At 48.5% G+C, this 25,232-nt stretch overlaps 1 long non-coding RNA gene across 1 annotated transcript in view; it reads right to left on the bottom strand.

Annotated features, from left to right (window-relative positions):
* Nucleotides 1–14,296, bottom strand: part of LOC134970207 (uncharacterized) — a 140,899-nt gene extending 126,603 nt beyond the window's left edge. The window contains exon 1 of the long non-coding RNA XR_010189719.1: nt 14,155–14,296. This is a non-coding gene — a long non-coding RNA (uncharacterized LOC134970207). The remainder of the gene's footprint in view (nt 1–14,154) is intronic.
* Between the last annotated feature and the right edge of the window lie 10,936 nt (nt 14,297–25,232).

The raw sequence follows: 25,232 nt of genomic DNA, 5'->3' as shown, positions 1-25,232 counted from the left end.
TTGACAAAAAAATTTATAACTCATTAATCACCCCTTTCCCTATCACTCCGGTGTTATACACAATTCCCAAACTTCACAAAAATCCGGTGGACCCTCCCCCCCGACCGATTATTTCAGCCAGGGGGTCACTTCTTCAGCCAATTTCACAGTTTCTGGACCAGTTGATTCAGCCATACATCATGGAACAACCTACGTTCCTTAAAGATACCACACAACTTCTTAACAAATTAAACTGCATCAAAACAGTACCGACCAGCATGCTGTTATGTACTTTGGATGTCAAAAACCTTTACACGGTGATTCCTCACGACAGTGGCCTAGCAGCTATGGAATTGTTTTTGTTTCGACATCATTTTGATGCCATTCCTATTCCCCTGTTTCTCTCATTGTTGTCCAAAACCTTAAAACAAAATTATTTTATGCATAATGGACAGTACTTTATCCAAACCACCGAGTGTGCGATGGGGTCCTCAGTGGCCCCATCGTTCGCCAATGTATATATGTTTCAGCAAGAAGACAAATTATTTTTCTCATCCATGGAGACAGTAAACAAAATAGTGCTATATACACGGTATATAGACGACCTGCTAATCCTCTGGTCTGGCACCGAACAGGAATTAATCACCCTCATCGAACACATCAACACAGCCAATTCACCCATCAAATTCACGTATCAGATCAGAACTACAAGCATCAACTACCTGGACGTCACCATTGAGATCAAGGATAAGAGCATTCACACCAAATTATTTTTAAAACCCACGGATCGCAACACGCTTCTACATCACAGTAGCTGTCATCCTCCTGCACTTATACGCGGTTTACCCAGATCACAAATGCTTCGGGCAGCACGTATTTCGAGTGACCATACTACTCTAGTCACGACGCTGGACCATATGATCCAAAAATTTGCTCATAGAGGCTACAAGTTACGGGAACTTATGCGTTCCAGGAACGAAGTACTCAATATTCCCAGAGAACAACTGCTTTATAAAGTCCCGCAACAACCATTACAATCACGGATTCCATTTGTTACCCGGTTTTCAACTGTCAGTAAAGTTCTTCCACGTGCCACCAAAGGTTTATGGCCTATTGTGACGGGTGACAAAGAATTACCCTGTTTCAAAGGCACCTCTTTGATGCCTAGCTACAAGAGGGGACCTAACCTCAGGGACTTTTTAGTGAAAACTAATATCACTTCAACTCTGAATGCCTCTACACAAGTTAAAAAACCAGGGTGCTATCGATGTGCATCCTGCACCACATGCAAATATCTAGAAACCGGCCACAGCTTTAACAACCCACATACGGGCAAGCAATACAAAATTAAACACGTAGTTACGTGTACGACATCATTTATTGTATATACCATCATCTGCCCATGTGGCTTATTATATGTCGGACAGACTATTAGAAACCTTAGGGACAGGATGGCGTTACACCGATCTGCCATCAAAGCATCGCTTGATGGCAAACCCGTGGACCAACCGGTCGCATGCCACTTTAAACTAAAGGGCCATCCACTATCTAGCCTGCGGTATAAGATCATCGATCACATTCCGAGCCCAGTGAGAGGGGGCGACCGACATACAGCATTATCCAAATGTGAATCCAAATGGATCTTCCTATTGGATACATTATCACCAAATGGACTAAATGAAAAATTCACTTGGAATGTATTTCTTTAGCATCCGCCTATACATCAGGCGGTCTCGGTCCAGCTTTTCCTTCTATCCTTCCCCTCCCTCCCCCCCCCCTCCCCGCTTTTGCCTTATCCCCCCTCCCCTCCCCTTCCATCTTCCTTTCCTCCCTTCCTCCTTTCTCCCCCCCCCCTCCCCCCTCCCCTTCCCCTCCTTTCTTCTCTCCCTGCGTTGACGTGTAGTAACTGAGTTGGGATCCAATCTAATCGCCCAGCTATCGCATGTCAGCCCACCTATTTTATTATCTTATTGTGTAATCAGTTGCAATTTGTGTACTTTAATTTCTTTTGCTTCATATGCTGCTATAACAACTACTTGGGCTTTTTCTACACATTCCTCAGCTGATCATAAGTAACTTTTAACCTCTTATATGTTTTTAACGTCATTCACTTCCACTCATCATTCACCCCGCTCGGGTGTCATATGTAACGTCTAGCACATGCTCGACGATCACTGTTTACATTTTTTTCACAGTTCTGACGGGTCTCCCCGGCGCCTGTTTGCGCAACCGTTGCTTGGCAAAGGACACGTCAGCTATGCGCCGCCCGTGTGACGTACCCGGAAGTCCCGGACACAGACGCCGGGAACACCTGCTCCTGCACAGCCTTTACAAAGGTGAGTGTGATTCACTCTGTGGTTTTGGTTCTTTCACTCTGCATACTTCACTGCACATGGGTATTCTTACCTGAGGAAAAGGCTTGATGCCTTGAAACGTCGTAAGACCTCCATGTTTTTCCATTTTTGCACATGATTGCTCTGTTTTGCACCATGTTTTGAATATAAAAGTTTTTCAAGACCTTGGAGTGCCGCCTCTTGTCCTTTGCCAGATACACCTGAGCCACAGGTGGGGAAGGAATAGATACTGCATTATCTTTAGGAGGGCACCCAGGCATTTCTTTTGCTGCATTGAGTGCCGGATGTGTACATATGGGATGTAGTATTTTGCGATGTATAGCGCACATTCATAGCACATGGTAATAAGATGCGCAGGCGTCCACAGTATATATTAGAGCTGGCAATTTAAAATAAGATTTTACTCACCTGTAAATCTGTTTCTCGTAGTCCGTAGTGGATGCTGGGAACTCCGTAAGGACCATGGGGAATAGCGGCTCCGCAGGAGACTGGGCACAACTACAGAAAGCTTTAGGACTACCTGGTGTGCACTGGCTCCTCCCTCTATGACCCTCCTCCAGACCTCAGTTAGGATACTGTGCCCGGAAGAGCTGACACAATAAGGAAGGATTTTGAATCCCGGGTAAGACTCATACCAGCCACACCAATCACACCGTATAACTCGTGATACTATACCCAGTTAACAGTATGAAATAGAACTGAGCCTCTCAACAGATGGCTCAACAATAACCCTTTAGTTAAACAATAACTATATACAAGTATTGCAGACAATCCGCACTTGGGACGGGCGCCCAGCATCCACTACGGACTACGAGAAATAGATTTACCGGTGAGTAAAATCTTATTTTCTCTGACGTCCTAGTGGATGCTGAGAACTCCGTAAGGACCATGGGGATTATACCAAAGCTCCCAAACGGGCGGGAGAGTGCGGATGACACTACAGCACCGAATGAGCGAACTCTAGGTCCTCCTCAGCCAGGGTATCAAACTTGTAGAATTTAGCAAATGTGTTTGACCCCGACCAAGTAGCTGCTCGGCAAAGTTGTAAAGCCGAGACCCCTCGGGCAGCCGCCCAAGAAGAGCCCACCTTCCTCGTGGAATGGGCTTTCACAGATTTAGGATGCGGCAGTCCAGCCGCAGAATGTGCAAGTTGAATCGTGATACAGATCCAGCGAGCAATAGTCTGCTTAGAAGCAGGTGCACCCAACTTGTTGGGCGCATGCAGGATAAATAGCGAGTCAGTCTTTCTGACTCCAGCTGTCCTGGAAACATAGATTTTTAGGGCCCGGACTACGTCCAGCAACTTGGAGTCCTCCAAGTCACGAGTAGCCGCAGGCACCACAATAGGCTGGTTCAAATGAAACGCTGAAACCACCTTTGGGAGAAATTGGGGACGAGTCCTCAATTCCGCCCTATCCATATGGAATATCAGATAAGGGCTTTTACAAGACAAAGCCGCCAATTCTGACACACGCCTGGCCGAAGCCAAGGCCAACAGCATGACCACTTTCCACGTGAGATATTTTAGTTCCACGGTTTTAAGTGGTTCAAACCAATGCGACTTTAGGAAATCCAACCCACGTTGAGATCCCAAGGTGCCACTGGGGGCACAAAAGGGGGCTGAATATGCAGCACTCCCTTAACAAATGTCTGAACTTCAGGTAGTGAAGCCAGTTCTTTTTGGAAGAAAATTGATAGGGCCGAAATCTGGACCTTAATGGAACCCAATTTTAGGCCCATGGTCACCCCTGACTGTAGGAAGTGCAGAAATCGACCTAGCTGAAATTCCTCCGTTGGGGCCTTCCTGGCCTCACACCACGCAACATATTTCCGCCATATGCTGTGATAATGGTTTGCGGTCACTTCTTTCCTAGCTTTAATTAGCGTAGGGATAACTTCCTCCGGAATGCCCTTTTCCTTCAGGATCCGGCGTTCAACCGCCAAGTCGTCAAACGCAGCCGCGGTAAGTCTTGGAACAGACAGGGCCCCTGCAGTAGCAGGTCCTGTCTGAGCGGCAGAGGCCATGGGTCCTCTGAGATCATTTCTTGAAGTTCTGGGTACCAAGCTCTTCTTGGCCAATCCGGAACAATGAGTATAGTTCTTACTCCTCTCCTTCTTATTATTCTCAGTACCTTGGGTATGAGAGGCAGAGGAGGGAACACATACACCGACTGGTACACCCACGGTGTTACCAGAGCGTCCACAGCTATTGCCTGAGGGTCCCTTGACCTGGCGCAATATCTTTTTAGCTTTTTGTTGAGGCGGGACGCCATCATGTCCACCTGTGGCCTTTCCCACCGGCGTACAACCATTTGGAAGACTTCTGGATGAAGTCCACACTCTCCCGGGTGGAGGTCGTGTCTGCTGAGAAAGTCTGCTTCCCAGTTGTCCACTCCGGGAATGAACACTGCTGACAGTGCTAACACATGATTTTCCGCCCATCGGAGAATCCTTGTGGCTTCTGCCATCGCCATCCTGCTTCTTGTGCCGCCCTGATGGTTTACATGGGCGACCGCCGTGATGTTGTCTGACTGGATCATCACCGGCTGGTGTTGAAGCAGGGGTCTTGCCTGACTTAGGGCATTGTAAATGGCCCTTAGTTCCAGAATATTTATGTGTAGGGATGTCTCCTGACTTGTCCATAGTCCTTGGAAGTTTCTTCCCTGTGTGACTGCCCCCCAACCTCGAAGGCTGGCATCCGTGGTCACCAGGACCCAGTCCTGTATGCCGAATCTGCGGCCCTCTAGAAGATGAGCACTCTGCAGCCACCACAACAGCGACACCCTGGTCCTTGGAGACAGGGTTATCAGCCGATGCATCTGAAGATACGATCCAGACCACTTGTCCAACAGATCCCACTGAAAGATCCTTGCATGGAACCTTCCGAATGGAATTGCTTCGTAAGAAGCCACCATCTTTCCCAGGACCCGCGTGCAGTGATGCACCAACACCTGTTTTGGTTTTAGGAGGTTTCTGACTAGAGATGACAACTCCTTGGCCTTCTCCTCCGGGAGAAATACTTTTTTCTGTTCTGTGTCCAGAACCATCCCCAGGAACAGTAGACGCGTTGTAGGAACCAGCTGCGACTTTGGAATATTCAGGATCCAGCCGTGCTGTTGTAGCACTTCCCGAGCTAGTGCTACACCGATCAACAACTGTTCCCTGGACCTCGCCTTTATAAGGAGATCGTCCAAGTACGGGATAATTATAACTCCCTTTTTTCGAAGGAGTATCATCATCTCTGCCATTACCTTGGTAAACACCCTCGGTGCCGTGGACAGACCAAACGGCAACGTCTGGAATTGGTGATGACAGTCCTGTACCACAAATCTGAGGTACTCCTGGTGAGGGGGGTAAATGGTGACATGCAGGTAAGCATCCTTGATGTCCAGTGATACCATGAAATCCCCTTCGTCCAGGCTTGCAATAACCGCCCTGAGCGATTCCATTTTGAACTTGAACCTTCGTATATAAGTGTTCAAGGATTTAAAATTTAAAATGGGTCTCACCGAACCGTCCCGTTTCGGTACCACAAACATTGTGGAATAGTAACCCCGTCCCTGTTGAAGAAGGGGTACCTTGACTATCACCTGCTGCGAATACAGCTTGTGAATTGCCTCCAGCACTGCCTCCCTGTCCGAGGGAGCCGTCGGCAAGGCAGATTTGAGGAAACGGCGAGGGGGAGACGTCTCGAATTCCAGCTTGTACCCCTGAGATACTACCTGTAGAATCCAGGGATCCACCCGTGAGCGAACCCACTGGTCGCTGAAGTTCTTGAGACAGGCCCCCACCGTACCTGGCTCCGCCTGTGGAGCCCCAGCGTCATGCGGTGGACTTAGAGGAAGCGGGGGAGGACTTTTGTTCCTGGGAACTGGCTGTATGCTGCAGCTTTTTCCCCCTACCTCTGCCTCTGGGCAGAAAGGACGCGCCTTTAACCCGCTTACCTTTCTGGGGCCGAAAGGACTGTACCTGATAATACGGTGCTTTCTTTGGCTGTGAGGGAACATGGGGTAAAAATGCTGATTTTCCAGCTGAAGCTGTGGAAACGAGGTCCGAGAGACCATCCCCAAACAACTCCTCACCCTTGTAAGGCAAAACTTCCATGTGCCTTTTAGAATCAGCATCACCTGTCCACTGCCGAGTCCACAATCCTCTCCTGGCAGAAATGGACATTGCGTTTATTTTAGATGCCAGCCGGCAAATATCCCTCTGTGCATCTCTCATGTATAAGACTGCGTCTTTAATGTGCTCTACGGTTAGCAATATAGAGTCCCTGTCTAAGGTATCAATGTTTTCAGACAGGGAATCTGACCACGCAGCTGCAGCACTGCACATCCATGCAGAAGCAATAGCTGGTCTCAGTATAATGCCTGAGTGTGCATATACAGACTTCAGGATAGCCTCCTGCTTTCTATCTGCAGGTTCCTTTAAGGCGGCCGTGTCCGGAGACGGTAGTGCCACCTTCTTTGACAAGCGTGTGAGCGCTTTATCCACCCTCGGGGATGTCTCCCAACGTGACCTATCCTCTGGCGGGAAAGGGTACGCCATTAGTAACTTTTTAGAAATTACTAGTTTCTTATCGGGGGAAGCCCACGCTTCTTCACACACTTCATTTAATTCATCAGAAGGGGGAAAAACCACTGGTAGTTTTTCTCCCCAAACATAATACCCTTTTTTGTGGTACCTGGGGTAATATCAGAAATATGCAACACATTTTTCATTGCCGTAATCATGTAACGGGTGGCTCTATTGGAATGTACACTAGTCTCATCATCGTCGACACTGGAGTCGGTATCCGTGTCGACATCTGTGTCTGCCATCTGAGGTAGAGGGCGTTTTAGATCCCCTGATGGCTTTTGAGACGTCTGGGCAGGCACGGGCTGAGAAGCCGGCTGTCCCACATCTGATATGTCGTCAAACCTTTTATGTAAGGAGTTGACACTGTCGCGTAATTCCTTCCACATAACCATCCACTCAGGTGTCGACCCCGCAGGGGGTGACATCACATTTATCGGCACCTGCTCCGCCTCCACATAAGCCTCCTCATCAAACATGTCGACACAGCCGTACCGACACACCGCACACACACACAGGGAATGCTCTGACTGAGGACAGGACCCCACAAAGTCCTTTGGGGAGATAGAGAGAGAATATGCCAGCACACACCAGAGCGCTATATATATATAGGGATTCACACTACCCACAGTGATTTTTCCCCTATAGCTGCTGATATTACACAGAATGCGCCTAAATTTAGTGCCCCCCCCTCTCTTTTTTATCCTATGTAGTCTGGAAACTGCAGGGGAGAGCCTGGGGAGCGTCCTTCCAGCGGAGCTGTGAGGGAAAATGGCGCCAGTGTGCTGAGGGAGATAGCCCCGCCCCTTTTCCGGCGGACTTCTCCCGCTTTTTTATGGAATATATGGCAGGGGATTTTACACATATATAGTCTTAATGACTATATTATGTGTTATTTTGCCAGTAAGGTACCCTTATTGCAGCCCCAGGGCGCCCCCCCCAGCGCCCTGCACCCATCAGTGACCGGAGTGTGAGGTGTGCATGGGGAGCAATGGCGCACAGCTGCAGTGCTGTGCGCTACCTTAATGTAGACCGAAGTCTTCTGCCGCCGATTTTCAGGAACATCTTCTTGCTTCTGGCTTTGCAAGGGGGACGGCGGCGCGGCTCCGGGACCGGACGACCGAGGCTGGGCCTGTGTTCGATCCCTCTGGAGCTAATGGTGTCCAGTAGCCTAAGAAGCCCAAGCTAGCTGCAAGCAGGTAGGTCCGCTTCTCTCCCCTAAGTCCCTCATAGCAGTGAGTCTGTTGCCAGCAGATCTCACTGAAAATAAAAAAACTAAATATAACTTTCTTTTCTAAGAGCTCAGGAGAGCCCCTAGTGTGCATCCAGCTCGGCCGGGCACAAAATTCTAACTGAGGTCTGGAGGAGGGTCATAGAGGGAGGAGCCAGTGCACACCAGGTAGTCCTAAAGCTTTCTTTAGTTGTGCCCAGTTTCCTGCGGAGCTGCTATTCCCCATGGTCCTTACGGAGTTCCCAGCATCCACTAGGACGTCAGAGAAATATTTGTTAGAAAGCAAAATGACTTTTACAAGACACACAGTCCCTGGACATGATTGGATAGGGACACACACACACACACACACACACACACACACACACACACACACACACACACACAAACACATACACAAACCCTGGGTGAAAGCACAGTATATGTAGGCAGGGTCCTCAGAGAGACACAGAAGCCAGAGCCAGCCACACAGCGCCCCTATAGCAACAGTAAAATTAAGCTGGGTCGCAAGAATAAAGCACCTAAGAAATGCTTACAGTCCCAACACTGCTCCCCACCCCCTCCCGCACTAAGACCCCCTGGCACCGCTGAGGAGACTGGAGTCCTTGAGGAGGAGCTGTGCTTCCCTGTGAGTGCTGCCTGATCGAGCTGCAGGGGAAAATGGCACTGGAGAACTGTGTGATCTGCTCTGAGTGAAGCCCGCCCCCTGTAATGGCTCGCGGCTTCCCGCATTTTTATACTGGCCCTGAGTTATAATTGTGCCCAACTAGGAGACTGAACCCGTTAGGATGTGCCAGTGTGAGTACAATAGGAGGCCCAGCGCGCCCCTCACTGCGTGCCCCGCCACAGCATGTGTGAGACTCCCCAGAGCGCAGTCTGTATCAGAGCTGAGGTCCTACCCTAATGCAGCCAATTCTGCCGGTGACCCGCTAACCGGGACGCCGTCGCCGTACTCACCACTCTTCTGTCTTCAGGCTCTGTTAGGGGGTGGCGGCGTGCTGCGGGAGGGTACGCTGCACCATGGTGTGGATTGCAAATGGCTCCCTCAGGATCTCAGTGTTCTGTCAGCAGAGAAACAGGACCATTAACTCTAAGGACGTTGAGCCATTCTCTTCCCTAAGTCCCACGAAGCAGTCAGGCTGTTGCCTAAAGAGCCCTGACTGAATATAACAAACTTTGAATATAAATGTAGAAAACTCTTCAGGAGCTCTCCAAAGCGTGACTGGCTCCTCCAGGCACATTTTCTAAACTGAGTCTGGTAGGAGGGGTATAGAGGGAGGAGCAGGCCACACTATTGGTTTTCTTAAAGTGCCCATGGCTCCTAGTGGACCTACCTATGCCCCATGGTACTAATGTGGACCCCAGTATACTCTAGGACATAAGAGAAACTGTTGTAAGCAAAAATTGCAGCAGCAGCTAAGAAAACTATTTTGTCACAATGGGTTTCCTCTGGCACTTTGGGGATCATTCCGACCCGATCGCACGCTGTGCTTCTTCGCAACCGTGCAATCGGGTCGGAACTGTGCATGCGTGACGGCCACATTGCGCAGGCAGAAGATTGACAGGAGGAAGGCGGATCTGGGCGACCGCAAGAAGATTGACAGGAGGAAGGCGGATTTGGGCGTCAACTCAACGTTTTCGGGACGTGGAGACCCAAACGCAGGCGTGTTGAGGTGTCCTGCTATGCTGAAGTGATTGCACAGGGTAAGTAAGTCTTACCCTAGTCTAGTTCTGCACAAAACTTGTTTTGCATAGCAGGGCTGCACAAGCGATCGCAGCCTTGCTATGCAAAAATACACTCCCCCATAGGCAGCGTCTAGTTGATTGTACGGGCTGCAAAAAGTGGCAGCGTGCAATCAACTCAGAATGAGGGCCTTTGTCTCTGACTTTACTTATGCCTAGAATAGAACACTTGTTTTACATGGACTGGTTAGAAACATCTATCAATAAAGATAATAAAGCAGAGACATTTTTTAGTATATAGTTGCCTTTATATATATACTCTACCCCCGCCTGGGAAGGATACCCTCCGATCTGCGATAAAGTTAACGTCATGGTATAATTTGGAGACCTTGCAATTAGGACCCCCTACTTTCTGATTCTATGTGAGCGACATACAACGTTTACATGCTGTACTGTTTTGCCACTTCATTTGTATATGTGTAACCACCTAATTCTTAATGTTTCTGCTTTCTCAATTCACTCTCCTGCTTGATTATATGTTATGTATTGTATTCACTTGATTTCTAGCTACTGTATTTACAGTTCTATAATAAAAAATGATTAAAAAAAACAAAAAACATATAGTAAAACATACAGAAACATAGATGTGATGGCAGATAAGAACCACATGACCATCCAGTCTGCCCGTTTGGGTATTAGGGTTAGGGATTGGGTATTAGGAGATATGGTATGAGGGATAGGGTATTAGGGTTAGGGATTGAGTTAGGGGTTATGGTAGGAGGGATAGGGTATTAGGGTTAGGGATTGGGTTAGGGGTTATGGTAGGAGGGATAGGGTATTAGGGTTAGGGATTGGGTATTAGGAGATATGGTATGAGGGATAGGGTATTAGGGTTATGGATTGAGTTAGGGGTTAAGGTAGGAGGGATAGGGTATTAGGTTTAGGGATTGGGTTAGGGGTTATGGTAGGAGGGATAGGGTATTAGGGTTAGGGATTGGGTTAGGGGTTATTGTAGGAGGGATAGGGTATTAGGGTTAGGGATTGGGTATTAGGAGATATGGTATGAGGGATAGGGTATTAGGGTTAGGGATTGGGTTAGGGGTTATGGTAGGAGGGATAGGGTATTGGGGATTAGGGTTATGGTATGAGGGACAGGGTATTAGGGTTGTTTTAGCGGTTTGGGTTAGGGGTGAGGGAGTTAGTTAGTTTGGGGAATGGGGTCAGGTGTTGCTTTTATGGCTTTATCGATGTCACACATGATAAGAAGAAGCATCCGCTCTGCCCTTCTGAGAGCACAGAGAGTGCCCTGAGAGGCTGGAGCAGCATCGCCAGGCCCCTACCCAAACTTTATTATGGTGCTTGGCAATGCCTGATTCACTTCCCAGCATTCAGGCATGTGACACTGGGACAAAATATGATCACCTCAATCTGCAAAGCTCCACCCATTTTGGGTAAAATATTGCTTTTTTAGGGTGTTAAAATTGGGGCAGCTGGGAGATACGCTATTCTGTCCCTGCCTACCCCTATACACAGTCACATTATGAAATACAAATATTTGCCTGTATGGCTGCTGCTGCTGCTGTCTGTGCTATGACATCATGACTGTCCAATTACACAATGAATGGAATGCCAGGGCAGAACACTGGGCTTTATCCTGTTATCTGGTCCCCAGTAGTACAGGACGGAGGCTCTGGAGTTGGAGTTGTGCTATAATTACTGAGAGTATTTTTAATTTCTTTATATAAATTACTTATTACGTTTTATTAGGTATTATTTTTATATTTTATTATATTATTATATCGTAAGTAAAGCGAGAAGAGCGAGGAGTGAGGCGGGAGGGTGCAGCCATGGGCTGCATCCCATGTAACAGGTGCTGGATATTCTTCTGGCGTAAGGTAAGTGTGCTTTTATTTTTATTTGTACTTTGTTGTTTGCACAATTAGGGTTTTTCCTGGATTTTATAAGGGACGGGGCTCACCTGAAAGTGGGCGTGTCAGGGCATACAAGGCGGTTTTGTCCCTATTTGGTAGGCCTAAATGTAAGGAGGCGTCTCTGCCCAAATCTCACTAAGCTAAGGGGTTATTTACTATTATTTATAATATTGCCGGTTCTCAATGGCCGCAAATCGTAGGTGTTATATATGAGCTTATACAATATAATACATGCAGCGCTCCGAGGAAATAACCCTTAGCAGCTCCCAAAAGGCGATGTCTCACACCCCTAATACAGTACTCAAATAATGGTTAGATGGGTGCACTCCAGGGTACAATGCCAGTGTTCATATAATGTCCTTAGTTGTCTGTCCCACCATGTCCAATGAGTCAGCAAACTGTAGGCTGGGTGATCTTTAGTATAAGTTTATAAATGGGTAATGTCTCCAATTCGTGATGTATGTCCAAATGTTGTCCCTTAATGGGTGTATGTGGCTGTTTATGGGTTCTCCTTACTGCCACTGAAATAGTCCCCATGCAGGGTGACACGTGTTTGGCACGTTGCTGCAATGGTTTTTCGAGTCAAGTGGGTTTAACATGCGGCCCTCCAGCTGCAGTGGAACCACACATCCCAGCATGCCCCACTACAATGCTGCTATTAGGGAATGCTAAAACTGCAGCAGGGCATGCTGGGATTTGCAGTCCCACAACAGCCGGAGAGCCCAACGTTGACCATCCCTATTAGTCTATCAAATCCTCACCTCATGTACCTGTAACCCACTCCATGCAAGTGCTGTTTAATACATTCGGGTGGTATAATTGTATCTTGTAATGCGATCCTCGGTGCTAATATCGTGACCATATTACACTGCAAATGCGATTGTTGATAACTAGACCTTATTATACATAAATCACTGATCACGTCTTGTGAGGGCGGCCTCAGAGGATGGTAAAGGTGGAAGGCTGACTAGAAGGGATGTTTGCAAATAACTGAACTTAATTATTACATAGTATTTTTATTTTATCTTTATTTAATTAAGATGAGGCCGAGGGATGAGCCCATGTTATTGGAGAATGAGGAGATTCCGTTACCCTCGTTGATGCAGGCATACCCAGTACCTGCGGAGAGGGAGACGCCATCATTACCCCCAGCATCCCAGGCACAGCAGGTACCACCGCCACCCCGGGAGAGGAAGGCACCAGCCCGGGACGGGATAGCACCACCGCCACCCCGGGAGAGAAAGGCCCCACCTCCACCCCGGGAGAGGAAGGCACCACCGCCACCCCGGGAGAGGAAGGCACCACCGCCACCCCGGGAGAGGAAGGCACCACCGCCACCCCGGGAGAGAAAGGCACCAGCCCGGGAGAGAATGGCACCACCGCCACCCCGGGAGAGGAAGGCACCACCGCCACCCCGGGAGAGGAAGGCACCACCGCCACCCCGGAAGAGGCAGGTGCCCCCATCATAAAACCATGTGCGCCCGATATAACCACCAGAGGCATGCGCCCCCACCAATAACACCGGTGAGGCACGCACCCAAACACCATCAGGGAGGCATAAACCCCCACTATTACCATCAGGGAGGTATGTGCCCCCACAAACACCAGAGAGGCATGTGCCCCTACTACCATCAGAGTGGCATGTGCCCCCACTACCATCAGAGTGTCATGTGCCCCCACAAACACCAGAGACGCATGTGCCCCCACTACCATCAGAGACGCATGTACTACCATTGGAAAGGTGTTTGCAGACACATAATCTATTACCAACAAATACAAAAAAAAATGTATTAAAATGTTGTTGCATAAATATATTATACTTTGTTTGTTTTATTTTCCCCAACTGGAGTGTCTATATGATGAATTAATATTTAGGGGATACTGTGTCATTGGAAGCATCGTTAGATGGGTCAGATAAGTATATATTCATTATTTCCCAGCACGGGCACACACACAACTTTTATACTGGAAATCAAGATGCTTTTGGGGGGTTATAGGTAACCAGCCTTATAACAGATTGCCAGTTCTGTGATCTTAGAACCAATTATATAGCCCCCGTGGTGTGCTTTCATATAATATATAATTTCAACATATCTGTTAAATCACAAAAGTGACACTTAAAAAAGTAAAAGTACATTGAATGTAAGAAAAAGAACTCAGACAACTACACACGTGAGGTTCAGGTTCCAACGCAATACATTCTACAGATGACAGGTGGCAATGTATCATCAATACGGACGGATGCAACCTGTGAGGATCTGCCACAATACAAACTGCAGACTATTGGGGGCAGTAGACTTTACCAGTTAGGCCTTGGGCCGCCCCATTTGGTAAAACACCTCTGCACATGTTAGTAAGAAGAGACGCATGGTACACTTCCTCCAGGTGACTCAGGACATACCTCCTAACATAAGCTGTGCACACAAACACTGGGAGTGGCCTCTGGGTACTTGGTCATGCATCACGCCTCTGTGTTTCGCAGCTGTCAGCGCCAAGAGATGCCATTCTGGTCTGTCTGACACCCTGCCGGCAGTCTGTTGTGTTCCTGGGAATCAGACGTACAACAAATGTTACTGACCAGGAATGATGTACGTATATCATCTACCTCCTGCACTATAAATGGAACACAGCTGGAATGCAACCTTAATAGGCCTACTTCCACATGCCATCCCATCAAATGCATGGGCGCCAAGTTCCTGGCCTGGACACAAGTTGGCTAAGTCACAACGCTTGTTGGAGTCATGGTATAATATTATACTTACATACCAGTTACCTGTTTTTTAAAAAAATGACAAATTTACAAATGCATTTCCTAATTTCTATTAATTGATACTGATGGGACAGAACCAGAGGTCTCATCTGTCTCTTGTCCTGCAATGTCACATGGAATTGTGGAAGCAGCCTCTCATTCTCCCAAATTATTATTGCACCCTTGCCATATTTGCCCAGTGTGTCGTTACAAGGGGGGTGCGGGCCACTCAAGGGTGTCACCCTAACATGGAGTGACACCAAAATGCCGACTCCTCCACAGTAACAGGAGCCGGGTGCTGCAGAGTGACACTAACCTGCAGCACTCTGACACAATTCCTGGGCTCAGTACTCAGAAGCGGCCTCTAGGATGTCTCCAATCATTATAGGGCCTATTTATGACACACAACTCCTCCCGAATCATCATGTGACAGCAGCAGTTTCCGTGTGATTTTATTATCACTGCTATTTATCACTAGCTGAATGCAGGCCATAACATATGTGGCATACTGGAATGTTAGGAGACAACAGATTTTGGAAAGTTACAAAAGCCTTTTGATTCTTATCAGTGAGTGGGGGAGTTTATGGCCCCAAAACCAGTTACTTGCAGACCCTGTGACATGTAAGGAGTTAGGACAGGAAGTGTAGGGGGTTTTAGTAGAAGGAACAAAGCAGAGGCTAGAATTCAGGGTGAGCTGAGGACTGAGGATGGAAGGCACAGGCTAAGTGTCCAGGAGAAACGCAGTCTGGGGACTGTGGAACAAGCATGGTACTCCACAGTCCCTGGCATTATAGAACAGCATGTAGGTGCTGCTAGGAAGAGCAAAAGATATCCAGATTTGCAGTGTGAGAGCCACAGTATGCAGAGTACAGTGGAAGGAACCAGGAACACAGGGGATCCCCATCTTCAGGGGTACCTAAGAAGCAGGACGGGAGGTGTGAGTCTGCGGGAGAGGACGACCTGGGTGAGTGGTAGGAACCACGTTTGGCGGAAGGTCCCCAGTAACGTGTCCATGAGAGATCCCGTTTAGATAGAGCCACTAGCGAATGGGGGAGAGCACACTGAAATGAATCTCAGTTTGCGGAAGCCACAATACTGATTCCCAGAGACTGCGCTGGTATGTACTGTACTGTAATGCTGTCACATCACTGTAAATGCTGTTATTGCCAGAGAAGCAAATGAAAGGAGATGTAACCTGATGTAACCCATATGAATATTACCCTGAAGAGAGGAGAACAAGAAGTTAAATGTTATTGTTGTGATAACCCTGTCTGAACTGTGAATAAACTGCGTGCTTATGTGATGAAACGGCCTGGCGTCCAATGCTTTTAAAATTACTTATGGACCTGCCGCTCCCCGGCTATCACACATAGATATCACCTGCGCTCAGCTAAGTAACGCAATCCCCATTATTTACATGGAGGCCTCAGTCTAGTCCAATTTACCAAGTCCGAACAGCAAATTTAGGAGCTTTATCCCCACATAGCTATAACCTAAATAGTATTAAGGAGAATATATAGTATATACTATTAAGTAGAGATTATTATCACATTATTTTCTATAAATGATCAGTAAAAATAGGATTTTAATTACCTACTGGTAAATCCTTTTCTCGTAGTCGGTAGAGGATGCTGGGGTCCACGTTAGTACCATGGGGTATAGGGGGTCATTTCGAGTTAATCGTAGCCCTGCAAAATTTTGCAGGGCTACGATCATGTCCATAGACATGCGGGGGGATGCCCAGCACAGGGCTATCCCGCCTCGAATGTCAGTGCTGCCCCCCTCCCCCCAGCAGAAGTGCAAAAGCATTGCAAAGTGGCGATGCTTTTGCACTTTAGGAGTAGCTCCCGGCCAGCGCAGCTTTAGCATGCTGGCTGGGAGCTACTCATCGCTCCACGGCCCGCAGCGGCTGCGTGCGATGTCATGCAGTCGTTGCGGCCCGCCACCCAAACGGTCTGGCCATGCCTGCGTTGGCCAGACCGCGCCTACGAAACGGCGGCCAAATGCGATAAACTGTAGCATGTTATCGGGTCAGAATGACCCCCATAGACGGGTCCACTAGGAGCCATTGGCCCTTTAAGAGTTTAATAATGTGGGCTGGCTCCTCCCTCTATGCCCCTCCTACCAGACTCAGTCTAGAAACTGTGCTCGAGGAGACAGACAACTTCGAGAGAAGGAAACTACACAGATAGTGGCGAAATTCATACCAGCTCACACAAACAAGGCAAACCAAGGTAACTAGCCTGAAAACTCAGCAACAGCTGAAACATTACCTAAACCAGTTAAAAAACGCAGTATTTAACTAAGAACAAAGCAGTACTGAACATGGTAACCACTGCAGGACAATGAAGTGCTGGGTGGGTGCCCAGCATCCTCTACGGACTACAAGAAAAGGATTTACCGGTAGGTAATTAAAATCCTATATACTTTTACGTCCTAGAGGATGCTGGGGTTCACAGTAGTACCATGGGGATGTACCAAAGCTCCCAGAACGGGAGGGAGAGCGCAAAGGCCCCTGCAGAACTGATTGACCAAACTTGAGGTCCTCAGAGGCCAAAGTATCGAACTTGTAGAACTTAGCAAACGTGTACGATCCAGACCAAGTAGCCGCACGGCAGAGCTGCAAAGCCGAGACACCCCGGGCAGCCGCCCAGGTAGAACCCACCTTACGAGTAGAGTGGGCCTTAACAGATTTTGGACACGGCAATCCTGCCATAGAATATGCATGCTGGATAGTGAACCTGATCCAACGAGAAATCGTCTGCTTAGAAGCATGACACCCAATTTTCTTGGGATCATAAAGGACAAACAGAGTCCGATTTTCTGTGACGAGCAGTCCTCTTCACATAGATCTTCAAAGCCCTCACAACATCCAAGGACTTTGATGCAATTGAGGAGTCAGTAGCCACTGGCACCACAATAGGTTGGTTGATATGAAAAGCCGACACAACCTTTGGAAGGAACTGCTGATGCGTCCTCAGCTCAGCTCAGCTCTTCTTCATGGAATATCAAGTAGGGGCTTTTCCAGGACAAAGCCCCCAACTCCAACACACGTCGTGCAGAAGCCAAGACAAACAATGTGACAGCCTTCCACGTGAGAAACTTGACCTCAGCCTCCTGTAAAGGCTCAAACCAATCCGATTGAAGGAAATGCAACTCCACGTCAAGATCCCAGGGTGCCGTCGGCGCCACAAAGGGAGGCTGGATGTGCAGAAGCCCTTTTAAAAATGTCTGTACTTCAGGGAGGGCAGCCAATTGTTTCTGGAAGAAAACGGATAAAGCCGAAATCTGGACTTTGTGGATCCCAACCGCAGGCCCATATCCACACCTGCTGGCAGGAAGAGGAGAAACCGTCCAACTTGAAACTCCACCATAGGAAATTTCTTAGATTCACATCAAGACACATATTTTTTCCAAATTCGATGGTAATGTTTAGACGTTACTCCCTTCCTAGTATGTATCAGGGTAAGAATAACCTCGTTCGGAATACCCTTCCGAGCTAAGATCTGGCATTCAACCTCCATTCCGTCAAATGTAGCCGTGGTAAGTCTTGATAAGCGAATGGCACCTGTTGTATAAGATCCTCCCGAAGAGGAAGAGGCCTCGGATCTTCCAGCAGTAAATCCGCGTACCAAGCAGGAGATCCGCGTACCAAGCTCTCCTTGGCCAGTCCGGAGCAATGAGGATCGCCTGAACTCTTGTTCTTTTTACAAGCTTTAGAATTCTTGGAATGAGTGGAAGTGGAGGGAACACATACACTGACTTGAACACCCACGGTGTTACCAGGGCATCCACTGCCACTGCTTGTGGGTCTCTCGACCTGGAACAGTACCTCCGAAGCTTCTTGTTGAGGCGAGAGGCCATCATGTCTATTTGAGGTACGCCCCAAAGACTTGTCACTTCTGCGAACACCTCGGGGTGTATTCCCCACTCTCCCGGATGGAGATCGTGCCTGCTGAGGAAGTCCGCTTCCCAGTTGTCCACGCCCGTAATGAAGATTGCTGACAGCGCCACCATGTGCCTTTCTGCCCAGAGAAGGATTCTTGTCACCTCTGACATCGCAGCTCTGCTCTTCGTTCCACCCTGTCGGTTTATGTAGGCCACCGTCGTTACGTTGTCCGACTGCACTTGAATGGCCTGATCCTGCAGAAGGTGTGCTGCTTGTAGAAGACCGTTGGACATGGCTCTTAGTTCCAGGATGTTTATTGGAAGAAGGAATTCCTGACTTGACCACCAGAGGAGTGAAATCCTTGCTTACGGCGACAGACGTATCCTCTGGTGCATGTGTAGATGAGATCCCGACCACTTGTCTAGGAGATCCAGTTGGAATGACAGAGCATGAAATGTTCCGTACTGTAGAGCCTCGTAAGAGGCCACCATCTTCCCCAGAAGGTGAATACACTGATGAACCGATACCCGGGCAGGCTTCAAGACATCCCGGACCATTGATTGTATCACCAACGCTTTCTCCACCGGCAGAAACACCTTCTGCACTTTCGTGTCGAGGATCATTCCCAGGAAAGACAATCTCCTTGTCGGCTCCAAATGTGACTTTCGAAGGTTCAAGATCCAACCATGTTCCCTGAGCAGATGAGTCGTGAGAGCAATGAACTGCAACAACTTCTCCCTGTCACGATCCGGGTATCTGGACGCCATTACTTACCCTTCAGATGCCTCCTAAGGCTGGCTCAGCGTTCCAGGACCGGATCCCGCTGTTCCTGAGTTTCCACATGCAGAATGTCAGAGTGGTGATTTCATCAGCCGCGGCCTCCGCTGTGCCCGCGTGGTTAAATGTGCGCTTGTCAGTCTGGCGTCTCCTGTCTCCTGTGGCCGGCGTCGCCATTACTGTTTCAATTCTCACATGGATTACAAACCAAACTTCCCTCCAAGTGTCTGCATGGGCGCAGCCATCTTGGATTTTGTCATCTGAGCATTTCCACCAATCTGCTGTCTGTATTGTTGATTTGCATAATTTCCTAGCCAACCCCTTCCTTGCTGCAGGTATAAGTAAGCTGTGCCTGAGCAAGGAAGGCGTCAGTGCTTTGGTTGTCTAACCTAGTTCCAGTTTGTCTCTCTCCTGTGGTTGTCTTCCAGGTTCCAGCTCCTGTCTCCAGACTTCTGCTATAGAGACCCGCACCAGCATTCCATCTGCGGTGTAGCCTGACTCTCCGATCCATTCTGGACTCGCCTGTTTCCAGCTACAACAATCACCTGCTTCCAGCCCAGCTTCCAGCAGTGTACAGCTTCTCTTAAAGGGCCGGTGTCCTTTCTGCAGTTTACCACTCTCCACCGGTATTATTATTTCACCGCTCTCAAACAATCACCTGCTTCCAGCCCAGCTTCCAGCAGTGTATAGCTTCTCTTAAAGGGCCGGTGTCCTTTTCTGCAGTTTACCACTCTCCACCGGTATTATTATTTCACCGCTCTCAAACTCCAAACTTCATTATTATTTCATCGCTCTCAAGTTCGTTTATTATTTAACTGGTTCCAGCCAGTATCCACTCCGTACCAACAACAGTCTGGTTCCAGCCAGTATCCACAGCAGCCGTTTTACCTTTAGCAGCCCAGCCTTTCCTGGAACATCAGCTGGTACGATCCTGGGTTCTCTCCATTGCTACAGTCAGGCCTGGTAAGGACTTTCCAACTAGAAGATTATAAGAACGGTCTCACACTACCAGTGCCTGTGGCCCTTGCCACCCTGTAGTACCCAGGAATTGTATTTATCCTCTGTTGACTTTTATGTTTCCTTTTACTGCTGCTGTGTTACGGAGTTTGTCATAATAAACATCATTGACTTTTATCCTGGTTGTCGTGGTCACGCCTTCGGGCAGTTATTCTACATGTTACTTACATGTCTAGGGGTCTGATACAACCTCCCAGGTTCCGTTACATCTCAGCCCCTACAACTGAGGCTGCCTCCCGTCAGCTCAGGCCCTCAGTTGTGACAGTAAGCACTGACCTAATGAATCCAGCCGGAGACCAGGATCAAGCGGCCAGGCCAATGCAAGAACTGGCAGCCCGACTTGAACATCAGGAGGCTGCACAGGGCCACATCATCCGCTGTCTCCAGGATCTCTCTACACGGCTGGATGGGATTCAAACGACCCTCCGTGGACCTGGCACGTCCGGTGCGTCCACTACAGTGACACCAGCTGTAACCCCACCCACCTTACCCATTTCCAGTCCACATCTTCATCTTCCAACGCCAGCAAAATTTGATGGATCTCCAAGGTTCTGCAGGGGATTTCTCAATCAATGTGAAATCCACTTTGAGCTTCTACCTGGCAATTTCTTCAGTGACCGTACCAAAATTGCCTATATCATCTCCCTTCTCAGTGGCTCAGCCCTTGACTGGGCATCACCTTTATGGGAGAAGTCTGATCCCCTGCTATCCTCCTATACTGACTTTGTAGCTACATTCAGGCGCATCTTCGACGAGCCAGGCCGGATAACATCTACTTCATCTGAGATTCTCCGTTTACGCCAGGGAACACGTACTGTGGGACAGTATCTTATACAGTTTAAAATCCTGGCATCCGAACTGGCATGGAACGACGAGGCCCTGTATGCTGCAATCTGGCATGGCTTATCAGAACGCATCAAGGATGAGTTAGCTACCAGAGACTTGCCCTCTAAGTTGGATGAGCTAATTTCTCTTTGCACGAAGGTTGATCTACGTTTCAGAGAGAGAGCAACTGAGCGAGGAAGATCATCTACTCCTAAATCTTCTGCTCCTCCTCCTCGTCAACCATCTCCATCCAAGGATGAGCCTATGCAAATTAGTCGTTCCCGTCTATCTCCCGCTGAGCGCCGAAGACGTCTCTCTGAGTCTCTCTGTCTCTACTGTGCAGCTCCGTCGCACACTATCAATGCCTGTCCCAAACGTCCGGGAAACTCCAGATCCTAGCTCGCCAAGGAGAGGGCCGGCTAGGAGTAATGATCTCCTCTCCATCTCCTCATGACTGTAACCTCCCAGTGTCGCTCCAAATTGCTCAACGTTACAGGAACGTCATTGCCCTCCTTGATTCCGGAGCAGCTGGGAATTTCATAACCGAAGCTTATGTTAAACGGTGGTCCCTACCCACCGAGAGACTGTCCTCGTCCATCTCTTTGACTGCCGTGGATGGCAGCAAGATTTTTGACGCAGTCATTTCCTTAAGGACTCTTCCAGTTCGTCTGAGAGTGGGAGTTCTTCATTCTGAGTATATTTCTTTTTTAGTGATTCCAAGAGCCACACATCCAGTGGTTTTAGGCCTTCCATGGCTCCGTCTCCACAACCCATCAATTGACTGGACGACTACGCAAATACTGGCATGGGGTCCCTCCTGTGCTGAGACTTGTTTAGCCAAAGTTCTTCCTGTTTGTTCTTCCTTCCCCAGGTCATCTGATGTTCCGCCTCCTCCATATCAAGACTTCACGGACGTGTTCAGTAAAGCCTCTGCGGATATCCTTCCTCCTCATAGAGAATGGGACTGCCCAATCGACCTCATTCCAGGGAAGGTTCCACCGCTAGGTCGAACTTATCCGTTGTCTCTGCCTGAGGCACACTCCATGGAAGAGTACATCAAAGAGAACCTGGCGAAGGGTTTCATCCGACCATCTTCTTCTCCAGCCGGCGCAGGCTTCTTCTTCGTTAAGAAGAAAGACGGTGGTCTGCGTCCGTGCATCGACTACAGAGGTCTGAACGACATTACCGTCAAGAACCGATACCCTTTACCCCTGATTACCGAGCTCTTTGATAGAGTTAGTGGTGCAACTATTTTCACAAAGCTGGACTTGAGGGGTGCCTACAATCTCATCCGAATCCGTGAGGGTGACGAGTGGAAGACCGCCTTTAACACCCGTGACGGACATTATGAGTACCTCGTCATGCCCTTCGGATTGAGCAACGCTCCAGCAGTCTTCCAGCACTTCGTGAATGAGATTTTCAGGGACATCTTGTACCGCCATGTCGTGGTTTATCTAGACGACATCCTCATCTTTGCTAATAATCTCGAAGATCATCGTTTCTGGGTAAAAGATGTTCTTTCCCGTCTCCGTGTCAATCACCTCTATTGTAAATTGGAGAAGTGTGTGTTTGAAGTTAAAACCATTCCGTTTCTAGGTTACATTGTGTCCGGTTCCGGACTAGAGATGGATCCTGAGAAACTCCAAGCAATCCAGAATTGGCCTATACCCTTAAGCCTCAAAGGGGTCCAGAGGTTCTTAGGGTTCGCCAATTATTATAGAAAATTTATACGAGACTTTTCCACCATTGTGGCGCCTATCACTGCATTAACCAAGAAAGGTGCTAATCCGTCCAAGTGGTCCGAGGAAGCTACACAGGCCTTTCACCTTCTGAAGCAACGGTTCATCTCTGCACCAGTTCTGAAACAGCCCGACACCGACTCTCCTTTTATCTTAGAGGTAGATGCCTCCTCCGTTGGAGTAGGAGCAGTGTTATCCCAGAGGGCCAAAGATGGACATCTACATCCTTGCAGTTTCTTCTCCCGGAAGTTCTCCCCAGCTGAGCGCAACTATGCCATTGGCGATCAGGAGTTGCTAGCCATCAAGCTCGCTCTGGAGGAGTGGAGATACCTGTTGGAGGGAGCTTCCCACTCAATCACCATACTTACCGACCACAAAAATCTTTTATATCTCAAAGGCGCACAATGTCTGAATCCTCGTCAGGCCAGATGGGCACTTTTCTTCTCTAGGTTTGACTTTAAACTCCAGTTCTGTCCGGGTTCTCAGAATCGTAAGGCCGATGCCCTTTCCCGCTCATGGGAGCAAGAAAATGAGTCCGAGTCTGCAGACAAGCATCCTATTATTAATCCGTTGGCATTCTCCACGGTAGGGATGGACTCTACGCCTCCACCAGGGAAAAGTTTTGTTAAGCCAGTTCTAAGGAAGAAGCTCATGCATTGGGCCCATGCTTCCCGTTTTGCTGGACATACAGGCATTCAGAAAACCCTTGAATTTATTTCTAGGTCCTACTGGTGGCCAACTCTGAAGAAGGACGTTATGGAATTTATTGCCTCCTGCCCAAAGTGTGCCCAACACAAAGTCTCCCGCCAGTCGCCTGCGGGGCAACTGGTTCCATTATCTGTTCCCCGTCGACCTTGGACCCATTTGTCGATGGACTTTGTTTCCGATCTACCTATCTGCAACAAGTTTAATACCATCTGGGTGGTAGTTGACCGGTTCACCAAGATGGCACATTTCATCCCTCTCACCGGTCTTCCGTCAGCTTCCAAGTTGGCTCAAGTGTTTATACAAGAGATCTTCCGACTTCACGGTCTTCCTGAAGAGATCATCTCGGATCGTGGAGTACAATTTGTAGCCAAATTTTGGCGAAGTTTGTGTCAAGCCCTCCAAGTCAAGTTAAAGTTTTCCACGGCTTACCATCCTCAGACCAATGGTCAAACCGAGAGGGTGAATCAGGACTTGGAGGCCTTCCTCCGTATATATGTGTCTTCCTCTCAAGATGACTGGGTTCAACTCCTTCCTTGGGCCGAGTTCAGCCACAACAATCAATACCATTCCTCATCTTCTTCTACACCATTCTTCATTAATTATGGATTTCACCCTAAAGTCCCAGAATTCCAACCGCTTCCCGCAACTTCTGTTCCAGCAGTGGATGTCACCTTGCGTCAGTTTTCAAATAACTGGAGGAACGTCCGCGCAGCCCTGCTTAAAGCCTCATTCAGGTATAAGAAGTTTGCCGATAGGAAGCGTAGAGCGGTTCCTGCTCTCAAGGTGGGTGATCGTGTGTGGCTGTCCACGAAGAATTTGAGGTTGCGAATTCCCAGCATGAAATTTGCACCTCGCTACATCGGACCCTTCAAGATTGAACAAGTCATCAATCCTGTTGCCTACAGGTTACAGTTACCATCCTTCTTGAAAATACCCAGGACATTTCATGTTTCTTTGTTGAAACCGCTGATCCTGAATCGGTTTCATTCCGCACTTCCTCCAGCTCCCAAAGTTCAGACTCAACGGGGAGTCGAGTACGAGGTGGCCAAGATTTTGGACTCACGTTTCCGTTACGGTCAGTTACAATACCTCATTGACTGGAAGGGCTATGGTCCTGAAGAACGCTCTTGGACCAATGCCTCAGACGTCCATGCTCCTGCCTTGGTCCGAAATTTCCACGCAAAGTTTCCTTTAAAGCCTAAGAAGTGTCCTGGGGCCACTCCTAAAGGGGGGGGTGCTGTCACGATCCGGGTATCTGGACGCCATTACTTACCCTTCAGATGCCTCCTAAGGCTGGCTCAGCGTTCCAGGACCGGATCCCGCTGTTCCTGAGTTTCCACATGCAGAATGTCAGAGTGGTGATTTCATCAGCCGCGGCCTCCGCTGTGCCCGCGTGGTTAAATGTGCGCTTGTCAGTCTGGCGTCTCCTGTCTCCTGTGGCCGGCGTCGCCATTACTGTTTCAATTCTCACATGGATTACAAACCAAACTTCCCTCCAAGTGTCTGCATGGGCGCAGCCATCTTGGATTTTGTCATCTGAGCATTTCCACCAATCTGCTGTCTGTATTGTTGATTTGCATAATTGCCTAGCCAACCCCTTCCTTGCTGCAGGTATAAGTAAGCTGTGCCTGAGCAAGGAAGGCGTCAGTGCTTTGGTTGTCTAACCTAGTTCCAGTTTGTCTCTCTCCTGTGGTTGTCTTCCAGGTTCCAGCTCCTGTCTCCAGACTTCTGCTATAGAGACCCGCACCAGCATTCCATCTGCGGTGTAGCCTGAC

This window comes from Pseudophryne corroboree, chromosome 11 (genome assembly GCF_028390025.1).
Source record: "Pseudophryne corroboree isolate aPseCor3 chromosome 11, aPseCor3.hap2, whole genome shotgun sequence".
Classification (NCBI taxonomy): domain Eukaryota; kingdom Metazoa; phylum Chordata; class Amphibia; order Anura; family Myobatrachidae; genus Pseudophryne; species Pseudophryne corroboree.
Note: the sequence above shows the minus strand (reverse complement) of the source record. Positions and strands in the feature narration are given on the sequence as shown.